This window comes from Pseudophryne corroboree (genome assembly GCF_028390025.1).
Source record: "Pseudophryne corroboree isolate aPseCor3 chromosome 3 unlocalized genomic scaffold, aPseCor3.hap2 SUPER_3_unloc_26, whole genome shotgun sequence".
NCBI lineage: Eukaryota > Metazoa > Chordata > Amphibia > Anura > Myobatrachidae > Pseudophryne > Pseudophryne corroboree.
This window is the reverse complement of record NW_026967515.1, coordinates 27680-55106: the sequence shown is the minus strand read 5'-3', so window position 1 is coordinate 55106 and position 27427 is coordinate 27680.

Here is a 27427-nt window from a genome sequence, read left to right as displayed (position 1 = left end):
TTCCGTTTCTAAACTTTCACTAAAATTAACTATTCCAGTCCCAGGTGCAGCTACGCTTAAAGACCCCTCAGAGAGTAAGCTGGAGGCCATGCTAAAGTCCATGTATACAGCAACAGGGGTGATGCTTACACCTGTTTGCGTTGGAGTTTGGGTTAACAAGGCTGTAGTTGCATGGGCGAGACAGCTCAGGTTAGGCCTACAACAGGGTTTTCCCTCAGACCAGCTTATATTTCTTACCGATCACATTTGTGTATTGGTTGAGTATTTATGTACGGCTTCTTTGGATGTCGGACAAGTTCTCTGCTTGCGGCCCAACAGCCGCTGTGGTTGCATTCATGACAGGCCAAGGCAGAGTCATAATGAGGAATAGAGGTGTTGCCTTCTACCGATGTTATTCCTGAATTGGACAAATGGAATACTCAGTCAACGGAAAAGGAAATACTCTGGACCAGCATTCAAATCTTTTAGACCTCAGTCCTTTCGAGACTGGGCTAGAGGAACAACCATGCAGAGGGACGTGGTTTTCAACTAACCACTAACCGTCGTCAGGGCACAAGCTGACAAGCCAGTGGCATGTCAGACTTCCGGCCCATCTCAGCTGTGGGAGCACACCTTCAGAAGTTTGTTTGCCTGGTTTCAGACATCACAGAAGGGTGGATCCGCAATTTTGTTTTCAAAGGTTTTAAAATTGAGTTTGATTGTCTGCCACCAATGCGTTTTTTCAAGACAGGTCTGCCTGTGTCAGCAGACAAGTGGGCAGGTCTGCAGACCGCTATTCAGTCTTTCGTACATTCAGCAGTTTTGGTTCAGGTTCCAGCACACCAACAAGGTCAAGGGTTTTATTCCAATCTTTTTGTAGTACCAAAGCCGGATGGCTCGGTCACACAGATATGGAACCTAAAGGTGTTCAGTCGGTCCATCACTTACTACACATTCGAGATGGAATCCCTACGGTCAGTGATTGCAGGTTTAGAACCACAGCAATTCATGATTTTGCGGGATCTCAAGGATGCGTACTTACACATTCCAATTTGGCCACCGCATCAGGTGATGTCTGTGATGATAGTTCATCTCAGATCCCTGGAAGTGATAATTGTTCCGTACTTATAAGACCTTCTCATCAGGGCTTCGTCTCAACAAATACTTCTTAAACATGCCTTACTGTTGTACAGTGTACTAGTTCAGTACGGCTGGATTGTCAACTTTAAAAAAATAAAATAAAATTACGTTGTGTCTCGTGTCAAAGAATTCCATTTTAGGAATGATTCTGATTATGGTGGATCAACGCATTTACCTGCCACTACAGAAAGTACATGCTTTTCGTCATCTAGTACTGCTAGTGCTCAAACCACGGACAGTCTCGGTGCATTTGTGCATTCGACTGTTACGACAGATGGGGGCATCTTTTAAAACACTCCAGTTCGCGAGATTTCACACAGGTCCCTTTCAACTGGATCTTCTCGCATAGTGATCCGGCTTTCATCTACAAATTCATCAGATAGTGCGCTTGTCTCCAGGGCCAGAGTATCACTACTCTTGTGGCTCCACATACACAATCTCACTGCAGGAAAAAGGTTCGAAGTCTGGAATTGGATAATTCTGATGATGAACACAAGTCTTAAAGGTTGGGGAGCAGTGGTCCAACATTGTCAGTTTCAGGGTCTATGTTCAGACCAAGAAAGATTACTGTCAATCACTGTCCTGGAACTCAGGGCAATTTACAACACTCTGCGTCAGGCAGTTCACTTGCTCCTGTCTCAGACTGTTCAGGTTCAGTTGGACAACATGACAGAAGTCGCATACATCTACAAACAAGGAGGGACTCAAAGTCGCATGGCCATGCGAGAGGTTGTTCGAATCCTCAATTGGGCCGAGCATCACCACGTGATATTGTTGGTGGTCTTCATTCCAGGAGTGCACAACTGGGAAGCAGATTATCTCAGTCGGCAGGATTTTCCTCCAGGAGAATGGGCCTTACATCCAGAAGTGTTCCAGATGTTAGTCCAGTGGTGGAGTTACCAAAAGGTGGATCTAATGGCTTCTCACTATAATCCTCAGACAGTTATGTGTCCAGAACAAGAGATCCAAAGACAGTGGCATTGGATGCTCTCACCATAGCGTGGCCGTACAACCTCGTATATCTATTTTCACCATGACCGCTGCTTCCTCAGTTGCTAAAGCGGATCAAATAAGAGTCCACGACCGTCATACTAGTGGCACCTCGGCTTTGGAGAGTGTGGTCCTCGGATCTCCATGGTCTACTCGCAGATGATCCCTCGCTGATTCCGCTACGTCCAGACCTACTACAGCAGGGGTCGTTCCTTTACCCCGATTTAGCGTGGCTGCGTTTTACGGGGTGGCTGTTGAGACCACTGTCAAGACGAGAGGGCATTCCACAGTTGGTTATACTAACCATGTTACATGCTAGGAAGCCAGTTTCAGCAGCTCATTATCACAGGATTTGTCGAGCTTATAGAGGTTGGTGTGAAGCTAGGATGTTTCCGACATCTTCTTTCAAGTTGTCCCATCTTTTGCATTTTTTACAGACTGGTTTAGATGGAGGACTACGTTTAGCAACACTAACGGTGCAGGTCTCTGCCTTGTCTGTTTTCTTTCAAAGGCGTTTGGCTATTTTGCCAACAGTTCACAATTTCCTGCAAGGTGTCCTTAGAGTTCAACCTCCATTCATTCCACCTACAGCTCCATGGGACTTGAATCTGGTTTTACATGTTTTTGCAGTCAAGTTTTGAACCCTTGCAACATGTGGATGTTAAGTTTATAACTTGGAAAACCATGTTTCTCCTAGCCTTAGCTTTGTCAAGGTGTGTTGCACAATGTGTGCCTTGTCATGCAAGCCACTGTATCTGTTATTTCTTACTGGCAGGGCGGAACTTTGGACAAATCCCGCTTTTCTACCACAGGTAGTATCTTCTTTCACATCAACCAATCGTAGTTCCTGTTTTTCAGAAGATTCAGGTACTTCAGCTACTTTGCATGTGGTAGGCACACTCCGCATTTATGTAGCCCGAACATCAACAGTACGTAAAACGGATACTTTGTTTGTTCTCTATGATGCAGTCAAGATAGGTTGGCCAGCTTCCAAACAGACCTTGGCCAGATAGATTAACCTGACCATTCATCAGGTGCACTTTCATGCTAGTCTACAACTGCCTGCATCAGTTTCAGCTCATTCCACACATTCTTTGGGAACGTCATAGGCAGCAGGTCGTGGAGCTTCTACGGCGCAACCTTGCCATGCGACTACATGGTCATCAATGCACACGTTTGTGTGCTTTTACAAGTTTGAAAATTCTGCGGCATCAGCTTCTAGCTTTGGCCGTCTAGTGTTACAGGTGCCAAACAGCTCTCCTGCCCAAGGGGGAAACTTTGGTACGTCCCAAGAGTACTCTATTGACCCCAAGTGGATGGGGAAAAAAAAGGATTTTGGTACTTACCAGATAAATCCTTTTCTTTACATCCACAGGGGGCACTGGACACCCACCCAGAGCAGTTTCTCCTGGCTGGTGGTAAGTTCAGTAGTTCTTATGGTAACACATTTTCACCGACTTGTTCAAATGTTAAGGTGATTGTTGTCTATTGTCGTGTCAACTTTGTAGTTGTCGATTATGTTATAATGTTATATGTAATTCTCCATTGTTCATCCTCTCTGTCGCCCCTATTTGGCTCAGCAAACAAACATTAAGGCATCTTGGGTGTATGGAGGGGGAAGGAGGGTTACACATTTACATTTTTAAATGTGCCTATCCCTGCTATTGCACCGTCCATATCCCAAGAGTACTCCAGTGCCCCCTGTGGATTCAAAGAAAAGTATTTATCTGGTAAGTACCAAAATCCTATTATCTATAGTAATCAGGGCCGGTTCTTGGCCTTGTGGCGCCGCGGGCAAAATATAGGGGCGTGGCTTAAAATGTGGGCGTGGTCACGACACTGAAAGAAAACATTATCACTCACTGATACATGAGAGACACTGTGACCAGAAGATCCAGGAACTCACCAACAAGATCATTCAGCTGCTGACTGGAGAGGTGACTGCTGGGAATGGGGCATTATACAGTAACACCAGGGGATGTGTCTGGGTGATGACTGGAGAGGTGACTGCTGGGAATGGGGCATTATACAGTAACACCAGGGGATGTGTCCGGGTGATGACTGGAGAGGTGACTGCTGGGAATGGGGCATTATACAGTAACACCAGGGGATGTGTCTGGGTGATGACTGGAGAGGTGACTGCTGGGAATGGGACATTATACAGTAACACCAGGGGATGTGTCTGGGTGATGACTGGAGAGGTGACTGCTGGGAATGGGACATTATACAGTAACACCAGGGGACGTGTCTGGGTGATGACTGGAGAGGTGACTGCTGGGAATGGGACATTATACAGTAACACCAGGGGATGTGTCTGGGTGATGACTGGAGAGGTGACTGCTGGGAATGGGGCATTATACAGTAACACCAGGGGATGTGTCTGGGTGATGACTGGAGAGGTGACTGCTGGGAATGGGACATTATACAGTAACACCAGGGGACGTGTCTGGGTGATGACTGGAGAGGTGACTGCTGGGAATGGGACATTATACAGTAACACCAGGGGACATGTCTGGGTGATGACTGGAGAGGAGACTGCTGGGAATGGGGCATTATACAGTAACACCAGGGGATGTGTCTGGGTGATGACTGGAGAGGTGACTGCCGGGAATGGGACATTATACAGTAACACCAGGGGACGTGTCTGGGTGATGACTGGAGAGGTGACTGCTGGGAATGAGGCATTATACAGTAACACCAGGGGACGTGTCTGGGTGATGACTGGAGAGGTGACTGCTGGGAATGGGACCTTATACAGTAACACCAGGGGATGTGTCTGGGTGATGACTGGAGAGGTGACTGCTGGGAATGGGACATTATACAGTAACACCAGGGGATGTGTCTGGGTGATGACTGGAGAGGTGACTGCTGGGAATGGGGCATTATACAGTAACACCAGGGGACGTGTCTGGGTGATGACTGGAGAGGTGACTGCTGGGAATGGGACATTATACAGTAACACCAGGGGACGTGTCTGGGTGATGACTGGAGAGGTGACTGCTGGGAATGGGGCATTATACAGTAACTCCACGGGATGTGTCTGGGTGATGACTGGAGAGGTGACTGCTGGGAATGGGACATTATACAGTAACTCCACGGGATGTGTCTGGGTGATGACTGGAGAGGTGACTGCTGGGAATGGGACATTATACAGTAACTCCACGGGATGTGTCTGGGTGATGACTGGAGAGGTGACTGCTGGGAATTGGGCATTATACAGTAACACCAGGGGACGTGTCTGGTTGATGACTGGGGAGGTGACTGCCGGGAATGGGACATTATACAGTAACACCAGGGGACGTGTCTGGTTGATGACTGGGGAGGTGACTGCTGGGAATAGGACATTATACAGTAACACCAGGGGACGTGTCTGGGTGATGACTGAAGAGGTGACTGCTGGGAGTGGGACATTATACAGTAACACTGGGGGATGTGTCTGGGTGATGACTGGAGAGGTGACTGCTGGGAATGGGGCATTATACAGTAACTCCACGGGATGTGTCTGGGTGATGACTGGAGAGGTGACTGCTGGGAATGGGACATTATACAGTAACACCAGGGGATGTGTCTGGGTGATGATTGGAGAGGTGACTGCTGTGAATTACACATTATACAGTAACACCAGGGGACGTGTCTGGGTGGTGACTGCTGGGAATGGGACATTATACAGTAACACCAGGGGACGTGTCTGGGTGATGACTGGAGAGGTGACTGCTGGGAATGGGACATTATACAGTAACACCAGGGGATGTGTCTGGGTGATGACTGGAGAGGTGACTGCTAGGAATGGGACATTATACAGTAACACCAGGGGATGTGTCTGGGTGGTGAGTGGAGAGGTGACTGCCGGGAATGGGGCCTTACACAGTAACACGGGGGGACGTGTCTGGGTGATGACTGGAGAGGTGACTGCTGGGAATGGGACATTATACAGTAACACCAGGGGATGTGTCTGGGTGATGACTGGAGAGGTGACTGCTGGGAATGGGACATTATACAGTAACACCAGGGGACGTGTCTGGGTGATGACTGGAGAGGTGACTGCTGGGAATGGGGCATTATACAGTAACACCAGGGGACGTGTCTGGGAGATGACTGGAGAGGTGACTGCTGGGAATGGGACATTATACAGTAACACCGGGGGATGTGTCTGGGTGATGACTGGAGAGGTGACTGCTGGGAATGGGACATTATACAGTAACACCAGGGGACGTGTCTGGATGATGACTGGAGAGGTGACTGCTGGGAATGGGGCATTATACAGTAACTCCACGGGATGTGTCTGGGTGATGACTGGAGAGGTGACTGCTGGGAATGGGACATTATACAGTAACTCCACGGGATGTGTCTGGGTGATGACTGGAGAGGTGACTGCTGGGAATGGGACATTATACAGTAACACCAGGGGACGTGTCTGGGTGATGACTGGAGAGGTGATTGCTGGGAATGGGACATTATACAGTAACACCAGGGAATGTATCTGGGTGATGACTGGTGAGGTGACTGCTGGGAATGGGACATTATACAGTAACACCAGGGGACATGTCTGGGTGATGACTGGAGAGGAGACTGCTGGGAATGGGGCATTATACAGTAACACCAGGGGATGAGTCTAGGTGATGACTGGAGAGGTGACTGCCGGGAATGGGACATAATACAGTAACACCAGGGGACGTGTCTGGGTGATGACTGGAGAGGTGACTGCCGGGAATGGGACATTATACAGTAACACCAGGGGATGTGGCTGGGTGATGACTGGAGAGGTGACTGCCGGGAATAGGACATTATACAGTAACACCAGGGGACGTGTCTGGGTGATGACTGGAGAGGTGACTGCCGGGAATGGGACATTATATAGTAACACTAGGGGATATGTCTGGGTGATGACTGAAGAGGTGACTGTCGGGAATGGGACATTATACAGTAACACCAGGGGATGAGTCTAGGTGATGACTGGAGAGGTGACTGCCGGGAATGGGACATTATACAGTAACACCAGGGGACGTATCTGGGTGATGACTGGAGAGGTGACTGCCGGGAATGGGACATTATATAGTAACACTAGGGGATATGTCTGGGTGATGACTGGAGAGGTGACTGCTGGGAATGAGGCATTATACAGTAACACCAGGGGACGTGTCTGGGTGATGACTGGAGAGGTGACTGCTGGGAATGGGACCTTATACAGTAACACCAGGGGATGTGTCTGGGTGATGACTGGAGAGGTGACTGCTGGGAATGGGACATTATACAGTAACACCAGGGGATGTGTCTGGGTGATGACTGGAGAGGTGACTGCTGGGAATGGGGCATTATACAGTAACACCAGGGGACGTGTCTGGTTGATGACTGGGGAGGTGACTGCCGGGAATGGGACATTATACAGTAACACCAGGGGACGTGTCTGGTTGATGACTGGGGAGGTGACTGCTGGGAATAGGACATTATACAGTAACACCAGGGGACGTGTCTGGGTGATGACTGAAGAGGTGACTGCTGGGAGTGGGACATTATACAGTAACACTGGGGGATGTGTCTGGGTGATGACTGGAGAGGTGACTGCTGGGAATGGGGCATTATACAGTAACTCCACGGGATGTGTCTGGGTGATGACTGGAGAGGTGACTGCTGGGAATGGGACATTATACAGTAACACCAGGGGATGTGTCTGGGTGATGATTGGAGAGGTGACTGCTGTGAATTACACATTATACAGTAACACCAGGGGACGTGTCTGGGTGGTGACTGCTGGGAATGGGACATTATACAGTAACACCAGGGGACGTGTCTGGGTGATGACTGGAGAGGTGACTGCTGGGAATGGGACATTATACAGTAACACCAGGGGATGTGTCTGGGTGATGACTGGAGAGGTGACTGCTAGGAATGGGACATTATACAGTAACACCAGGGGATGTGTCTGGGTGGTGAGTGGAGAGGTGACTGCCGGGAATGGGGCCTTACACAGTAACACGGGGGGACGTGTCTGGGTGATGACTGGAGAGGTGACTGCTGGGAATGGGACATTATACAGTAACACCAGGGGATGTGTCTGGGTGATGACTGGAGAGGTGACTGCTGGGAATGGGACATTATACAGTAACACCAGGGGACGTGTCTGGGTGATGACTGGAGAGGTGACTGCTGGGAATGGGGCATTATACAGTAACACCAGGGGACGTGTCTGGGAGATGACTGGAGAGGTGACTGCTGGGAATGGGACATTATACAGTAACACCGGGGGATGTGTCTGGGTGATGACTGGAGAGGTGACTGCTGGGAATGGGACATTATACAGTAACACCAGGGGACGTGTCTGGATGATGACTGGAGAGGTGACTGCTGGGAATGGGGCATTATACAGTAACTCCACGGGATGTGTCTGGGTGATGACTGGAGAGGTGACTGCTGGGAATGGGACATTATACAGTAACTCCACGGGATGTGTCTGGGTGATGACTGGAGAGGTGACTGCTGGGAATGGGACATTATACAGTAACACCAGGGGACGTGTCTGGGTGATGACTGGAGAGGTGATTGCTGGGAATGGGACATTATACAGTAACACCAGGGAATGTATCTGGGTGATGACTGGTGAGGTGACTGCTGGGAATGGGACATTATACAGTAACACCAGGGGACATGTCTGGGTGATGACTGGAGAGGAGACTGCTGGGAATGGGGCATTATACAGTAACACCAGGGGATGAGTCTAGGTGATGACTGGAGAGGTGACTGCCGGGAATGGGACATAATACAGTAACACCAGGGGACGTGTCTGGGTGATGACTGGAGAGGTGACTGCCGGGAATGGGACATTATACAGTAACACCAGGGGATGTGGCTGGGTGATGACTGGAGAGGTGACTGCCGGGAATAGGACATTATACAGTAACACCAGGGGACGTGTCTGGGTGATGACTGGAGAGGTGACTGCCGGGAATGGGACATTATATAGTAACACTAGGGGATATGTCTGGGTGATGACTGAAGAGGTGACTGTCGGGAATGGGACATTATACAGTAACACCAGGGGATGAGTCTAGGTGATGACTGGAGAGGTGACTGCCGGGAATGGGACATTATACAGTAACACCAGGGGACGTATCTGGGTGATGACTGGAGAGGTGACTGCCGGGAATGGGACATTATATAGTAACACTAGGGGATATGTCTGGGTGATGACTGAAGAGGTGACTGTCGGGAATGGGACATTATACAGTAGCACCAGGGGATGAGTCTAGGTGATGACTGGAGAGGTGACTGCCAGGAATGGGACATTATACAGTAACACCAGGGGACGTGTCTGGGTGATGACTGGAGAGGTGACTACCGGGAATGGGACATTATACTGTAACACCAGGGGACGTGTCTGGGTGATGACTGGAGAGGTGACTGCTGGGAATGGGGCATTATACTGTAACACCAGGGGACATGTCTGGGTGATGACTGGAGAGGTGACTGCTGGGAATGGGGCATTATACAGTAACACCAGGGGACGTGTCTGGGTGATGACTGGAGAGGTGACTGCTGGGAATGGGACATTATACAGTAACACCAGGGGATGTGTCTGGGTGATGACTGGAGAGGTGACTGCTGGGAATGGGACATTATACAGTAACACCAGGGGATGTGTCCGGGTGATGACTGGAGAGGTGACTGCTGGGAATGGGGCATTATACAGTAACACCAGGGGATGTGTCTGGGTGATGACTAGAGAGGTGACTGCTGGGAATGGGACATTATACAGTAACACCAGGGGATGTGTCTGGGTGATGACTGGAGAGGTGACTGCTGGGAATGGGACATTATACAGTAACACCAGGGGACGTGTCTGGGTGATGACTGGAGAGGTGACTGCTGGGAATGGGGCATTATACAGTAACACCAGGGGATGTGTCTGGGTGATGACTGGAGAGGTGACTGCTGGGAATGGGGCATTATACAGTAACACCAGGGGATGTGTCTGGGTGATGACTGGAGAGGTGACTGCTGGGAATGGGACATTATACAGTAACACCAGGGGACGTGTCTGGGTGATGACTGGAGAGGTGACTGCTGGGAATGGGACATTATACAGTAACACCAGGGGACATGTCTGGGTGATGACTGGAGAGGAGACTGCTGGGAATGGGGCATTATACAGTAACACCAGGGGATGTGTCTGGGTGATGACTGGAGAGGTGACTGCCGGGAATGGGACATTATACAGTAACACCAGGGGACGTGTCTGGGTGATGACTGGAGAGGTGACTGCTGGGAATGAGGCATTATACAGTAACACCAGGGGACGTGTCTGGGTGATGACTGGAGAGGTGACTGCTGGGAATGGGACCTTATACAGTAACACCAGGGGATGTGTCTGGGTGATGACTGGAGAGGTGACTGCTGGGAATGGGACATTATACAGTAACACCAGGGGATGTGTCTGGGTGATGACTGGAGAGGTGACTGCTGGGAATGGGGCATTATACAGTAACACCAGGGGACGTGTCTGGGTGATGACTGGAGAGGTGACTGCTGGGAATGGGACATTATACAGTAACACCAGGGGACGTGTCTGGGTGATGACTGGAGAGGTGACTGCTGGGAATGGGGCATTATACAGTAACTCCACGGGATGTGTCTGGGTGATGACTGGAGAGGTGACTGCTGGGAATGGGACATTATACAGTAACTCCACGGGATGTGTCTGGGTGATGACTGGAGAGGTGACTGCTGGGAATGGGACATTATACAGTAACTCCACGGGATGTGTCTGGGTGATGACTGGAGAGGTGACTGCTGGGAATTGGGCATTATACAGTAACACCAGGGGACGTGTCTGGTTGATGACTGGGGAGGTGACTGCCGGGAATGGGACATTATACAGTAACACCAGGGGACGTGTCTGGTTGATGACTGGGGAGGTGACTGCTGGGAATAGGACATTATACAGTAACACCAGGGGACGTGTCTGGGTGATGACTGAAGAGGTGACTGCTGGGAGTGGGACATTATACAGTAACACTGGGGGATGTGTCTGGGTGATGACTGGAGAGGTGACTGCTGGGAATGGGGCATTATACAGTAACTCCACGGGATGTGTCTGGGTGATGACTGGAGAGGTGACTGCTGGGAATGGGACATTATACAGTAACACCAGGGGATGTGTCTGGGTGATGATTGGAGAGGTGACTGCTGTGAATTACACATTATACAGTAACACCAGGGGACGTGTCTGGGTGGTGACTGCTGGGAATGGGACATTATACAGTAACACCAGGGGACGTGTCTGGGTGATGACTGGAGAGGTGACTGCTGGGAATGGGACATTATACAGTAACACCAGGGGATGTGTCTGGGTGATGACTGGAGAGGTGACTGCTAGGAATGGGACATTATACAGTAACACCAGGGGATGTGTCTGGGTGGTGAGTGGAGAGGTGACTGCCGGGAATGGGGCCTTACACAGTAACACGGGGGGACGTGTCTGGGTGATGACTGGAGAGGTGACTGCTGGGAATGGGACATTATACAGTAACACCAGGGGATGTGTCTGGGTGATGACTGGAGAGGTGACTGCTGGGAATGGGACATTATACAGTAACACCAGGGGACGTGTCTGGGTGATGACTGGAGAGGTGACTGCTGGGAATGGGGCATTATACAGTAACACCAGGGGACGTGTCTGGGAGATGACTGGAGAGGTGACTGCTGGGAATGGGACATTATACAGTAACACCGGGGGATGTGTCTGGGTGATGACTGGAGAGGTGACTGCTGGGAATGGGACATTATACAGTAACACCAGGGGACGTGTCTGGATGATGACTGGAGAGGTGACTGCTGGGAATGGGGCATTATACAGTAACTCCACGGGATGTGTCTGGGTGATGACTGGAGAGGTGACTGCTGGGAATGGGACATTATACAGTAACTCCACGGGATGTGTCTGGGTGATGACTGGAGAGGTGACTGCTGGGAATGGGACATTATACAGTAACACCAGGGGACGTGTCTGGGTGATGACTGGAGAGGTGATTGCTGGGAATGGGACATTATACAGTAACACCAGGGAATGTATCTGGGTGATGACTGGTGAGGTGACTGCTGGGAATGGGACATTATACAGTAACACCAGGGGACATGTCTGGGTGATGACTGGAGAGGAGACTGCTGGGAATGGGGCATTATACAGTAACACCAGGGGATGAGTCTAGGTGATGACTGGAGAGGTGACTGCCGGGAATGGGACATAATACAGTAACACCAGGGGACGTGTCTGGGTGATGACTGGAGAGGTGACTGCCGGGAATGGGACATTATACAGTAACACCAGGGGATGTGTCTGGGTGATGACTGGAGAGGTGACTGCCGGGAATAGGACATTATACAGTAACACCAGGGGACGTGTCTGGGTGATGACTGGAGAGGTGACTGCCGGGAATGGGACATTATATAGTAACACTAGGGGATATGTCTGGGTGATGACTGAAGAGGTGACTGTCGGGAATGGGACATTATACAGTAACACCAGGGGATGAGTCTAGGTGATGACTGGAGAGGTGACTGCCGGGAATGGGACATTATACAGTAACACCAGGGGACGTATCTGGGTGATGACTGGAGAGGTGACTGCCGGGAATGGGACATTATATATTAACACTAGGGGATATGTCTGGGTGATGACTGAAGAGGTGACTGTCGGGAATGGGACATTATACAGTAGCACCAGGGGATGAGTCTAGGTGATGACTGGAGAGGTGACTGCCAGGAATGGGACATTATACAGTAACACCAGGGGACGTGTCTGGGTGATGACTGGAGAGGTGACTACCGGGAATGGGACATTATACTGTAACACCAGGGGACGTGTCTGGGTGATGACTGGAGAGGTGACTGCTGGGAATGGGGCATTATACTGTAACACCAGGGGACGTGTCTGGGTGATGACTGGAGAGGTGACTGCTGGGAATGGGGCATTATACAGTAACACCAGGGGACGTGTCTGGGTGATGACTGGAGAGGTGACTGCTGGGAATGGGACATTATACAGTAACACCAGGGGATGTGTCTGGGTGATGACTGGAGAGGTGACTGCTGGGAATGGGACATTATACAGTAACACCAGGGGATGTGTCCGGGTGATGACTGGAGAGGTGACTGCTGGGAATGGGGCATTATACAGTAACACCAGGGGATGTGTCTGGGTGATGACTGGAGAGGTGACTGCTGGGAATGGGACATTATACAGTAACACCAGGGGATGTGTCTGGGTGATGACTGGAGAGGTGACTGCTGGGAATGGGACATTATACAGTAACACCAGGGGACGTGTCTGGGTGATGACTGGAGAGGTGACTGCTGGGAATGGGACATTATACAGTAACTCCACGGGATGTGTCTGGGTGATGACTGGAGAGGTGACTGCTGGGAATGGGACATTATACAGTAACTCCACGGGATGTGTCTGGGTGATGACTGGAGAGGTGACTGCTGGGAATTGGGCATTATACAGTAACACCAGGGGACGTGTCTGGTTGATGACTGGGGAGGTGACTGCCGGGAATGGGACATTATACAGTAACACCAGGGGACGTGTCTGGTTGATGACTGGGGAGGTGACTGCTGGGAATAGGACATTATACAGTAACACCAGGGGACGTGTCTGGGTGATGACTGAAGAGGTGACTGCTGGGAGTGGGACATTATACAGTAACACTGGGGGATGTGTCTGGGTGATGACTGGAGAGGTGACTGCTGGGAATGGGGCATTATACAGTAACTCCACGGGATGTGTCTGGGTGATGACTGGAGAGGTGACTGCTGGGAATGGGACATTATACAGTAACACCAGGGGATGTGTCTGGGTGATGATTGGAGAGGTGACTGCTGTGAATTACACATTATACAGTAACACCAGGGGACGTGTCTGGGTGGTGACTGCTGGGAATGGGACATTATACAGTAACACCAGGGGACGTGTCTGGGTGATGACTGGAGAGGTGACTGCTGGGAATGGGACATTATACAGTAACACCAGGGGATGTGTCTGGGTGATGACTGGAGAGGTGACTGCTAGGAATGGGACATTATACAGTAACACCAGGGGATGTGTCTGGGTGGTGAGTGGAGAGGTGACTGCCGGGAATGGGGCCTTACACAGTAACACGGGGGGACGTGTCTGGGTGATGACTGGAGAGGTGACTGCTGGGAATGGGACATTATACAGTAACATCAGGGGATGTGTCTGGGTGATGACTGGAGAGGTGACTGCTGGGAATGGGACATTATACAGTAACACCAGGGGACGTGTCTGGGTGATGACTGGAGAGGTGACTGCTGGGAATGGGGCATTATACAGTAACACCAGGGGACGTGTCTGGGAGATGACTGGAGAGGTGACTGCTGGGAATGGGACATTATACAGTAACACCGGGGGATGTGTCTGGGTGATGACTGGAGAGGTGACTGCCGGGAATAGGACATTATACAGTAACACCAGGGGACGTGTCTGGGTGATGACTGGAGAGGTGACTGCCGGGAATGGGACATTATATAGTAACACTAGGGGATATGTCTGGGTGATGACTGAAGAGGTGACTGTCGGGAATGGGACATTATACAGTAACACCAGGGGATGAGTCTAGGTGATGACTGGAGAGGTGACTGCCGGGAATGGGACATTATACAGTAACACCAGGGGACGTATCTGGGTGATGACTGGAGAGGTGACTGCCGGGAATGGGACATTATATAGTAACACTAGGGGATATGTCTGGGTGATGACTGAAGAGGTGACTGTCGGGAATGGGACATTATACAGTAGCACCAGGGGATGAGTCTAGGTGATGACTGGAGAGGTGACTGCCAGGAATGGGACATTATACAGTAACACCAGGGGACGTGTCTGGGTGATGACTGGAGAGGTGACTACCGGGAATGGGACATTATACTGTAACACCAGGGGACGTGTCTGGGTGATGACTGGAGAGGTGACTGCTGGGAATGGGGCATTATACTGTAACACCAGGGGACATGTCTGGGTGATGACTGGAGAGGTGACTGCTGGGAATGGGGCATTATACAGTAACACCAGGGGACGTGTCTGGGTGATGACTGGAGAGGTGACTGCTGGGAATGGGACATTATACAGTAACACCAGGGGATGTGTCTGGGTGATGACTGGAGAGGTGACTGCTGGGAATGGGACATTATACAGTAACACCAGGGGATGTGTCCGGGTGATGACTGGAGAGGTGACTGCTGGGAATGGGGCATTATACAGTAACACCAGGGGATGTGTCTGGGTGATGACTGGAGAGGTGACTGCTGGGAATGGGACATTATACAGTAACACCAGGGGATGTGTCTGGGTGATGACTGGAGAGGTGACTGCTGGGAATGGGACATTATACAGTAACACCAGGGGACGTGTCTGGGTGATGACTGGAGAGGTGACTGCTGGGAATGGGGCATTATACAGTAACACCAGGGGATGTGTCTGGGTGATGACTGGAGAGGTGACTGCTGGGAATGGGGCATTATACAGTAACACCAGGGGATGTGTCTGGGTGATGACTGGAGAGGTGACTGCTGGGAATGGGACATTATACAGTAACACCAGGGGACGTGTCTGGGTGATGACTGGAGAGGTGACTGCTGGGAATGGGACATTATACAGTAACACCAGGGGACATGTCTGGGTGATGACTGGAGAGGAGACTGCTGGGAATGGGGCATTATACAGTAACACCAGGGGATGTGTCTGGGTGATGACTGGAGAGGTGACTGCCGGGAATGGGACATTATACAGTAACACCAGGGGACGTGTCTGGGTGATGACTGGAGAGGTGACTGCTGGGAATGAGGCATTATACAGTAACACCAGGGGACGTGTCTGGGTGATGACTGGAGAGGTGACTGCTGGGAATGGGACCTTATACAGTAACACCAGGGGATGTGTCTGGGTGATGACTGGAGAGGTGACTGCTGGGAATGGGACATTATACAGTAACACCAGGGGATGTGTCTGGGTGATGACTGGAGAGGTGACTGCTGGGAATGGGGCATTATACAGTAACACCAGGGGACGTGTCTGGGTGATGACTGGAGAGGTGACTGCTGGGAATGGGACATTATACAGTAACACCAGGGGACGTGTCTGGGTGATGACTGGAGAGGTGACTGCTGGGAATGGGGCATTATACAGTAACTCCACGGGATGTGTCTGGGTGATGACTGGAGAGGTGACTGCTGGGAATGGGACATTATACAGTAACTCCACGGGATGTGTCTGGGTGATGACTGGAGAGGTGACTGCTGGGAATGGGACATTATACAGTAACTCCACGGGATGTGTCTGGGTGATGACTGGAGAGGTGACTGCTGGGAATTGGGCATTATACAGTAACACCAGGGGACGTGTCTGGTTGATGACTGGGGAGGTGACTGCCGGGAATGGGACATTATACAGTAACACCAGGGGACGTGTCTGGTTGATGACTGGGGAGGTGACTGCTGGGAATAGGACATTATACAGTAACACCAGGGGACGTGTCTGGGTGATGACTGAAGAGGTGACTGCTGGGAGTGGGACATTATACAGTAACACTGGGGGATGTGTCTGGGTGATGACTGGAGAGGTGACTGCTGGGAATGGGGCATTATACAGTAACTCCACGGGATGTGTCTGGGTGATGACTGGAGAGGTGACTGCTGGGAATGGGACATTATACAGTAACACCAGGGGATGTGTCTGGGTGATGATTGGAGAGGTGACTGCTGTGAATTACACATTATACAGTAACACCAGGGGACGTGTCTGGGTGGTGACTGCTGGGAATGGGACATTATACAGTAACACCAGGGGACGTGTCTGGGTGATGACTGGAGAGGTGACTGCTGGGAATGGGACATTATACAGTAACACCAGGGGATGTGTCTGGGTGATGACTGGAGAGGTGACTGCTAGGAATGGGACATTATACAGTAACACCAGGGGATGTGTCTGGGTGGTGAGTGGAGAGGTGACTGCCGGGAATGGGGCCTTACACAGTAACACGGGGGGACGTGTCTGGGTGATGACTGGAGAGGTGACTGCTGGGAATGGGACATTATACAGTAACACCAGGGGATGTGTCTGGGTGATGACTGGAGAGGTGACTGCTGGGAATGGGACATTATACAGTAACACCAGGGGACGTGTCTGGGTGATGACTGGAGAGGTGACTGCTGGGAATGGGGCATTATACAGTAACACCAGGGGACGTGTCTGGGAGATGACTGGAGAGGTGACTGCTGGGAATGGGACATTATACAGTAACACCGGGGGATGTGTCTGGGTGATGACTGGAGAGGTGACTGCTGGGAATGGGACATTATACAGTAACACCAGGGGACGTGTCTGGATGATGACTGGAGAGGTGACTGCTGGGAATGGGGCATTATACAGTAACTCCACGGGATGTGTCTGGGTGATGACTGGAGAGGTGACTGCTGGGAATGGGACATTATACAGTAACTCCACGGGATGTGTCTGGGTGATGACTGGAGAGGTGACTGCTGGGAATGGGACATTATACAGTAACACCAGGGGAAGTGTCTGGGTGATGACTGGAGAGGTGATTGCTGGGAATGGGACATTATACAGTAACACCAGGGAATGTATCTGGGTGATGACTGGTGAGGTGACTGCTGGGAATGGGACATTATACAGTAACACCAGGGGACATGTCTGGGTGATGACTGGAGAGGAGACTGCTGGGAATGGGGCATTATACAGTAACACCAGGGGATGAGTCTAGGTGATGACTGGAGAGGTGACTGCCGGGAATGGGACATAATACAGTAACACCAGGGGACGTGTCTGGGTGATGACTGGAGAGGTGACTGCCGGGAATGGGACATTATACAGTAACACCAAGGGATGTGTCTGGGTGATGACTGGAGAGGTGACTGCCGGGAATAGGACATTATACAGTAACACCAGGGGACGTGTCTGGGTGATGACTGGAGAGGTGACTGCCGGGAATGGGACATTATATAGTAACACTAGGGGATATGTCTGGGTGATGACTGAAGAGGTGACTGTCGGGAATGGGACATTATACAGTAACACCAGGGGATGAGTCTAGGTGATGACTGGAGAGGTGACTGCCGGGAATGGGACATTATACAGTAACACCAGGGGACGTATCTGGGTGATGACTGGAGAGGTGACTGCCGGGAATGGGACATTATATAGTAACACTAGGGGATATGTCTGGGTGATGACTGAAGAGGTGACTGTCGGGAATGGGACATTATACAGTAGCACCAGGGGATGAGTCTAGGTGATGACTGGAGAGGTGACTGCCAGGAATGGGACATTATACAGTAACACCAGGGGACGTGTCTGGGTGATGACTGGAGAGGTGACTACCGGGAATGGGACATTATACTGTAACACCAGGGGACGTGTCTGGGTGATGACTGGAGAGGTGACTGCTGGGAATGGGGCATTATACTGTAACACCAGGGGACATGTCTGGGTGATGACTGGAGAGGTGACTGCTGGGAATGGGGCATTATACAGTAACACCAGGGGACGTGTCTGGGTGATGACTGGAGAGGTGACTGCCGGGAATGGGACATTATATAGTAACACTAGGGGATATGTCTGGGTGATGACTGAAGAGGTGACTGTCGGGAATGGGACATTATACAGTAGCACCAGGGGATGAGTCTAGGTGATGACTGGAGAGGTGACTGCCAGGAATGGGACATTATACAGTAACACCAGGGGACGTGTCTGGGTGATGACTGGAGAGGTGACTACCGGGAATGGGACATTATACTGTAACACCAGGGGACGTGTCTGGGTGATGACTGGAGAGGTGACTGCTGGGAATGGGGCATTATACTGTAACACCAGGGGACATGTCTGGGTGATGACTGGAGAGGTGACTGCTGGGAATGGGGCATTATACAGTAACACCAGGGGACGTGTCTGGGTGATGACTGGAGAGGTGACTGCTGGGAATGGGACATTATACAGTAACACCAGGGGATGTGTCTGGGTGATGACTGGAGAGGTGACTGCTGGGAATGGGACATTATACAGTAACACCAGGGGATGTGTCCGGGTGATGACTGGAGAGGTGACTGCTGGGAATGGGGCATTATACAGTAACACCAGGGGATGTGTCTGGGTGATGACTGGAGAGGTGACTGCTGGGAATGGGACATTATACAGTAACACCAGGGGATGTGTCTGGGTGATGACTGGAGAGGTGACTGCTGGGAATGGGACATTATACAGTAACACCAGGGGACGTGTCTGGGTGATGACTGGAGAGGTGACTGCTGGGAATGGGGCATTATACAGTAACACCAGGGGATGTGTCTGGGTGATGACTGGAGAGGTGACTGCTGGGAATGGGGCATTATACAGTAACACCAGGGGATGTGTCTGGGTGATGACTGGAGAGGTGACTGCTGGGAATGGGACATTATACAGTAACACCAGGGGACGTGTCTGGGTGATGACTGGAGAGGTGACTGCTGGGAATGGGACATTATACAGTAACACCAGGGGACATGTCTGGGTGATGACTGGAGAGGAGACTGCTGGGAATGGGGCATTATACAGTAACACCAGGGGATGTGTCTGGGTGATGACTGGAGAGGTGACTGCCGGGAATGGGACATTATACAGTAACACCAGGGGACGTGTCTGGGTGATGACTGGAGAGGTGACTGCTGGGAATGAGGCATTATACAGTAACACCAGGGGACGTGTCTGGGTGATGACTGGAGAGGTGACTGCTGGGAATGGGACCTTATACAGTAACACCAGGGGATGTGTCTGGGTGATGACTGGAGAGGTGACTGCTGGGAATGGGACATTATACAGTAACACCAGGGGATGTGTCTGGGTGATGACTGGAGAGGTGACTGCTGGGAATGGGGCATTATACAGTAACACCAGGGGACGTGTCTGGGTGATGACTGGAGAGGTGACTGCTGGGAATGGGACATTATACAGTAACACCAGGGGACGTGTCTGGGTGATGACTGGAGAGGTGACTGCTGGGAATGGGGCATTATACAGTAACTCCACGGGATGTGTCTGGGTGATGACTGGAGAGGTGACTGCTGGGAATGGGACATTATACAGTAACTCCACGGGATGTGTCTGGGTGATGACTGGAGAGGTGACTGCTGGGAATGGGACATTATACAGTAACTCCACGGGATGTGTCTGGGTGATGACTGGAGAGGTGACTGCTGGGAATTGGGCATTATACAGTAACACCAGGGGACGTGTCTGGTTGATGACTGGGGAGGTGACTGCCGGGAATGGGACATTATACAGTAACACCAGGGGACGTGTCTGGTTGATGACTGGGGAGGTGACTGCTGGGAATAGGACATTATACAGTAACACCAGGGGACGTGTCTGGGTGATGACTGAAGAGGTGACTGCTGGGAGTGGGACATTATACAGTAACACTGGGGGATGTGTCTGGGTGATGACTGGAGAGGTGACTGCTGGGAATGGGGCATTATACAGTAACTCCACGGGATGTGTCTGGGTGATGACTGGAGAGGTGACTGCTGGGAATGGGACATTATACAGTAACACCAGGGGATGTGTCTGGGTGATGATTGGAGAGGTGACTGCTGTGAATTACACATTATACAGTAACACCAGGGGACGTGTCTGGGTGGTGACTGCTGGGAATGGGACATTATACAGTAACACCAGGGGACGTGTCTGGGTGATGACTGGAGAGGTGACTGCTGGGAATGGGACATTATACAGTAACACCAGGGGATGTGTCTGGGTGATGACTGGAGAGGTGACTGCTAGGAATGGGACATTATACAGTAACACCAGGGGATGTGTCTTGGTGGTGAGTGGAGAGGTGACTGCCGGGAATGGGGCCTTACACAGTAACACGGGGGGACGTGTCTGGGTGATGACTGGAGAGGTGACTGCTGGGAATGGGACATTATACAGTAACACCAGGGGATGTGTCTGGGTGATGACTGGAGAGGTGACTGCTGGGAATGGGACATTATACAGTAACACCAGGGGACGTGTCTGGGTGATGACTGGAGAGGTGACTGCTGGGAATGGGGCATTATACAGTAACACCAGGGGACGTGTCTGGGAGATGACTGGAGAGGTGACTGCTGGGAATGGGACATTATACAGTAACACCGGGGGATGTGTCTGGGTGATGACTGGAGAGGTGACTGCTGGGAATGGGACATTATACAGTAACACCAGGGGACGTGTCTGGATGATGACTGGAGAGGTGACTGCTGGGAATGGGGCATTATACAGTAACTCCACGGGATGTGTCTGGGTGATGACTGGAGAGGTGACTGCTGGGAATGGGACATTATACAGTAACTCCACGGGATGTGTCTGGGTGATGACTGGAGAGGTGACTGCTGGGAATGGGACATTATACAGTAACACCAGGGGACGTGTCTGGGTGATGACTGGAGAGGTGATTGCTGGGAATGGGACATTATACAGTAACACCAGGGAATGTATCTGGGTGATGACTGGTGAGGTGACTGCTGGGAATGGGACATTATACAGTAACACCAGGGGACATGTCTGGGTGATGACTGGAGAGGAGACTGCTGGGAATGGGGCATTATACAGTAACACCAGGGGATGAGTCTAGGTGATGACTGGAGAGGTGACTGCCGGGAATGGGACATAATACAGTAACACCAGGGGACGTGTCTGGGTGATGACTGGAGAGGTGACTGCCGGGAATGGGACATTATACAGTAACACCAGGGGATGTGTCTGGGTGATGACTGGAGAGGTGACTGCCGGGAATAGGACATTATACAGTAACACCAGGGGACGTGTCTGGGTGATGACTGGAGAGGTGACTGCCGGGAATGGGACATTATATAGTAACACTAGGGGATATGTCTGGGTGATGACTGAAGAGGTGACTGTCGGGAATGGGACATTATACAGTAACACCAGGGGATGAGTCTAGGTGATGACTGGAGAGGTGACTGCCGGGAATGGGACATTCTACAGTAACACCAGGGGACGTATCTGGGTGATGACTGGAGAGGTGACTGCCGGGAATGGGACATTATATAGTAACACTAGGGGATATGTCTGGGTGATGACTGAAGAGGTGACTGTCGGGAATGGGACATTATACAGTAGTACCAGGGGATGAGTCTAGGTGATGACTGGAGAGGTGACTGCCAGGAATGGGACATTATACAGTAACACCAGGGGACGTGTCTGGGTGATGACTGGAGAGGTGACTACCGGGAATGGGACATTATACTGTAACACCAGGGGACGTGTCTGGGTGATGACTGGAGAGGTGACTGCTGGGAATGGGGCATTATACTGTAACACCAGGGGACATGTCTGGGTGATGACTGGAGAGGTGACTGCTGGGAATGGGGCATTATACAGTAACACCAGGGGACGTGTCTGGGTGATGACTGGAGAGGTGACTGCTGGGAATGGGGCATTATACAGTAGCACCAGGGGACGTGTCTGGGAGATGACTGGAGAGGTGACTGCTGGGAATGGGACATTATACAGTAACACCGGGGGATGTGTCTGGGTGATGACTGGAGAGGTGACTGCTGGGAATGGGACATTATACAGTAACACCAGGGGACGTGTCTGGATGATGACTGGAGAGGTGACTGCTGGGAATGGGGCATTATACAGTAACTCCACGGGATGTGTCTGGGTGATGACTGGAGAGGTGACTGCTGGGAATGGGACATTATACAGTAACTCCACGGGATGTGTCTGGGTGATGACTGGAGAGGTGACTGCTGGGAATGGGACATTATACAGTAACACCAGGGGACGTGTCTGGGTGATGACTGGAGAGGTGATTGCTGGGAATGGGACATTATACAGTAACACCAGGGAATGTATCTGGGTGATGACTGGTGAGGTGACTGCTGGGAATGGGACATTATACAGTAACACCAGGGGACATGTCTGGGTGATGACTGGAGAGGAGACTGCTGGGAATGGGGCATTATACAGTAACACCAGGGGATGAGTCTAGGTGATGACTGGAGAGGTGACTGCCGGGAATGGGACATAATACAGTAACACCAGGGGACGTGTCTGGGTGATGACTGGAGAGGTGACTGCCGGGAATGGGACATTATACAGTAACACCAGGGGATGTGTCTGGGTGATGACTGGAGAGGTGACTGCCGGGAATAGGACATTATACAGTAACACCAGGGGACGTGTCTGGGTGATGACTGGAGAGGTGACTGCCGGGAATGGGACATTATACAGTAACACTAGGGGATATGTCTGGGTGATGACTGAAGAGGTGACTGTCGGGAATGGGACATTATACAGTAACACCAGGGGATGAGTCTAGGTGATGACTGGAGAGGTGACTGCCGGGAATGGGACATTATACAGTAACACCAGGGGACGTATCTGGGTGATGACTGGAGAGGTGACTGCCGGGAATGGGACATTATATAGTAACACTAGGGGATATGTCTGGGTGATGACTGAAGAGGTGACTGTCGGGAATGGGACATTATACAGTAGCACCAGGGGATGAGTCTAGGTGATGACTGGAGAGGTGACTGCCAGGAATGGGACATTATACAGTAACACCAGGGGACGTGTCTGGGTGATGACTGGAGAGGTGACTACCGGGAATGGGACATTATACTGTAACACCAGGGGACGTGTCTGGGTGATGACTGGAGAGGTGACTGCTGGGAATGGGACATTATACAGTAACACCAGGGGATGTGTCTGGGTGATGACTGGAGAGGTGACTGCTGGGAATGGGACATTATACAGTAACACCAGGGGATGTGTCTGGGTGATGACTGGAGAGGTGACTGCTGGGAATGGGACATTATACAGTAACACCAGGGGATGTGTCCGGGTGATGACTGGAGAGGTGACTGCTGGGAATGGGGCATTATACAGTAACACCAGGGGATGTGTCTGGGTGATGACTGGAGAGGTGACTGCTGGGAATGGGACATTATACAGTAACACCAGGGGATGTGTCTGGGTGATGACTGGAGAGGTGACTGCTGGGAATGGGACATTATACAGTAACTCCACGGGATGTGTCTGGGTGATGACTGGAGAGGTGACTGCTGGGAATGGGACATTATACAGTAACACCAGGGGACGTGTCTGGGTGATGACTGGAGAGGTGATTGCTGGGAATGGGACATTATACAGTAACACCAGGGAATGTATCTGGGTGATGACTGGTGAGGTGACTGCTGGGAATGGGACATTATACAGTAACACCAGGGGACATGTCTGGGTGATGACTGGAGAGGAGACTGCTGGGAATGGGGCATTATACAGTAACACCAGGGGATGAGTCTAGGTGATGACTGGAGAGGTGACTGCCGGGAATGGGACATAATACAGTAACACCAGGGGACGTGTCTGGGTGATGACTGGAGAGGTGACTGCCGGGAATGGGACATTATACAGTAACACCAGGGGATGTGTCTGGGTGATGACTGGAGAGGTGACTGCCGGGAATAGGACATTATACAGTAACACCAGGGGACGTGTCTGGGTGATGACTGGAGAGGTGACTGCCGGGAATGGGACATTATATAGTAACACTAGGGGATATGTCTGGGTGATGACTGAAGAGGTGACTGTCGGGAATGGGACATTATACAGTAACACCAGGGGATGAGTCTAGGTGATGACTGGAGAGGTGACTGCCGGGAATGGGACATTATACAGTAACACCAGGGGACGTATCTGGGTGATGACTGGAGAGGTGACTGCCGGGAATGGGACATTATATAGTAACACTAGGGGATATGTCTGGGTGATGACTGAAGAGGTGACTGTCGGGAATGGGACATTATACAGTAGCACCAGGGGATGAGTCTAGGTGATGACTGGAGAGGTGACTGCCAGGAATGGGACATTATACAGTAACACCAGGGGACGTGTCTGGGTGATGACTGGAGAGGTGACTACCGGGAATGGGACATTATACTGTAACACCAGGGGACGTGTCTGGGTGATGACTGGAGAGGTGACTGCTGGGAATGGGGCATTATACTGTAACACCAGGGGACATGTCTGGGTGATGACTGGAGAGGTGACTGCTGGGAATGGGGCATTATACAGTAACACCAGGGGACGTGTCTGGGTGATGACTGGAGAGGTGACTGCTGGGAATGGGACATTATACAGTAACACCAGGGGATGTGTCTGGGTGATGACTGGAGAGGTGACTGCTGGGAATGGGACATTATACAGTAACACCAGGGGATGTGTCCGGGTGATGACTGGAGAGGTGACTGCTGGGAATGGGGCATTATACAGTAACACCAGGGGATGTGTCTGGGTGATGACTGGAGAGGTGACTGCTGGGAATGGGACATTATACAGTAACACCAGGGGATGTGTCTGGGTGATGACTGGAGAGGTGACTGCTGGGAATGGGACATTATACAGTAACACCAGGGGACGTGTCTGGGTGATGACTGGAGAGGTGACTGCTGGGAATGGGACATTATACAGTAACTCCACGGGATGTGTCTGGGTGATGACTGGAGAGGTGACTGCTGGGAATGGGACATTATACAGTAACTCCACGGGATGTGTCTGGGTGATGACTGGAGAGGTGACTGCTGGGAATTGGGCATTATACAGTAACACCAGGGGACGTGTCTGGTTGATGACTGGGGAGGTGACTGCCGGGAATGGGACATTATACAGTAACACCAGGGGACGTGTCTGGTTGATGACTGGGGAGGTGACTGCTGGGAATAGGACATTATACAGTAACACCAGGGGACGTGTCTGGGTGATGACTGAAGAGGTGACTGCTGGGAGTGGGACATTATACAGTAACACTGGGGGATGTGTCTGGGTGATGACTGGAGAGGTGACTGCTGGGAATGGGGCATTATACAGTAACTCCACGGGATGTGTCTGGGTGATGACTGGAGAGGTGACTGCTGGGAATGGGACATTATACAGTAACACCAGGGGATGTGTCTGGGTGATGATTGGAGAGGTGACTGCTGTGAATTACACATTATACAGTAACACCAGGGGACGTGTCTGGGTGGTGACTGGAGAGGTGACTGCTGGGAATGGGGCATTATACAGTAACACCAGGGGACGTGTCTGGGTGATGACTGGAGAGGTGACTGCCGGGAATGGGACATTATATAGTAACACTAGGGGATATGTCTGGGTGATGACTGAAGAGGTGACTGTCGGGAATGGGACATTATACAGTAGCACCAGGGGATGAGTCTAGGTGATGACTGGAGAGGTGACTGCCAGGAATGGGACATTATACAGTAACACCAGGGGACGTGTCTGGGTGATGACTGGAGAGGTGACTACCGGGAATGGGACATTATACTGTAACACCAGGGGACGTGTCTGGGTGATGACTGGAGAGGTGACTGCTGGGAATGGGGCATTATACTGTAACACCAGGGGACATGTCTGGGTGATGACTGGAGAGGTGACTGCTGGGAATGGGGCATTATACAGTAACACCAGGGGACGTGTCTGGGTGATGACTGGAGAGGTGACTGCTGGGAATGGGGCATTATACAGTAACACCAGGGGACGTGTCTGGGAGATGACTGGAGAGGTGACTGCTGGGAATGGGACATTATACAGTAACACCGGGGGATGTGTCTGGGTGATGACTGGAGAGGTGACTGCTGGGAATGGGACATTATACAGTAACACCAGGGGACGTGTCTGGATGATGACTGGAGAGGTGACTGCTGGGAATGGGGCATTATACAGTAACTCCACGGGATGTGTCTGGGTGATGACTGGAGAGGTGACTGCTGGGAATGGGACATTATACAGTAACTCCACGGGATGTGTCTGGGTGATGACTGGAGAGGTGACTGCTGGGAATGGGACATTATACAGTAACACCAGGGGACGTGTCTGGGTGATGACTGGAGAGGTGATTGCTGGGAATGGGACATTATACAGTAACACCAGGGAATGTATCTGGGTGATGACTGGTGAGGTGACTGCTGGGAATGGGACATTATACAGTAACACCAGGGGACATGTCTGGGTGATGACTGGAGAGGAGACTGCTGGGAATGGGGCATTATACAGTAACACCAGGGGATGAGTCTAGGTGATGACTGGAGAGGTGACTGCCGGGAATGGGACATAATACAGTAACACCAGGGGACGTGTCTGGGTGATGACTGGAGAGGTGACTGCCGGGAATGGGACATTATACAGTAACACCAGGGGATGTGTCTGGGTGATGACTGGAGAGGTGACTGCCGGGAATAGGACATT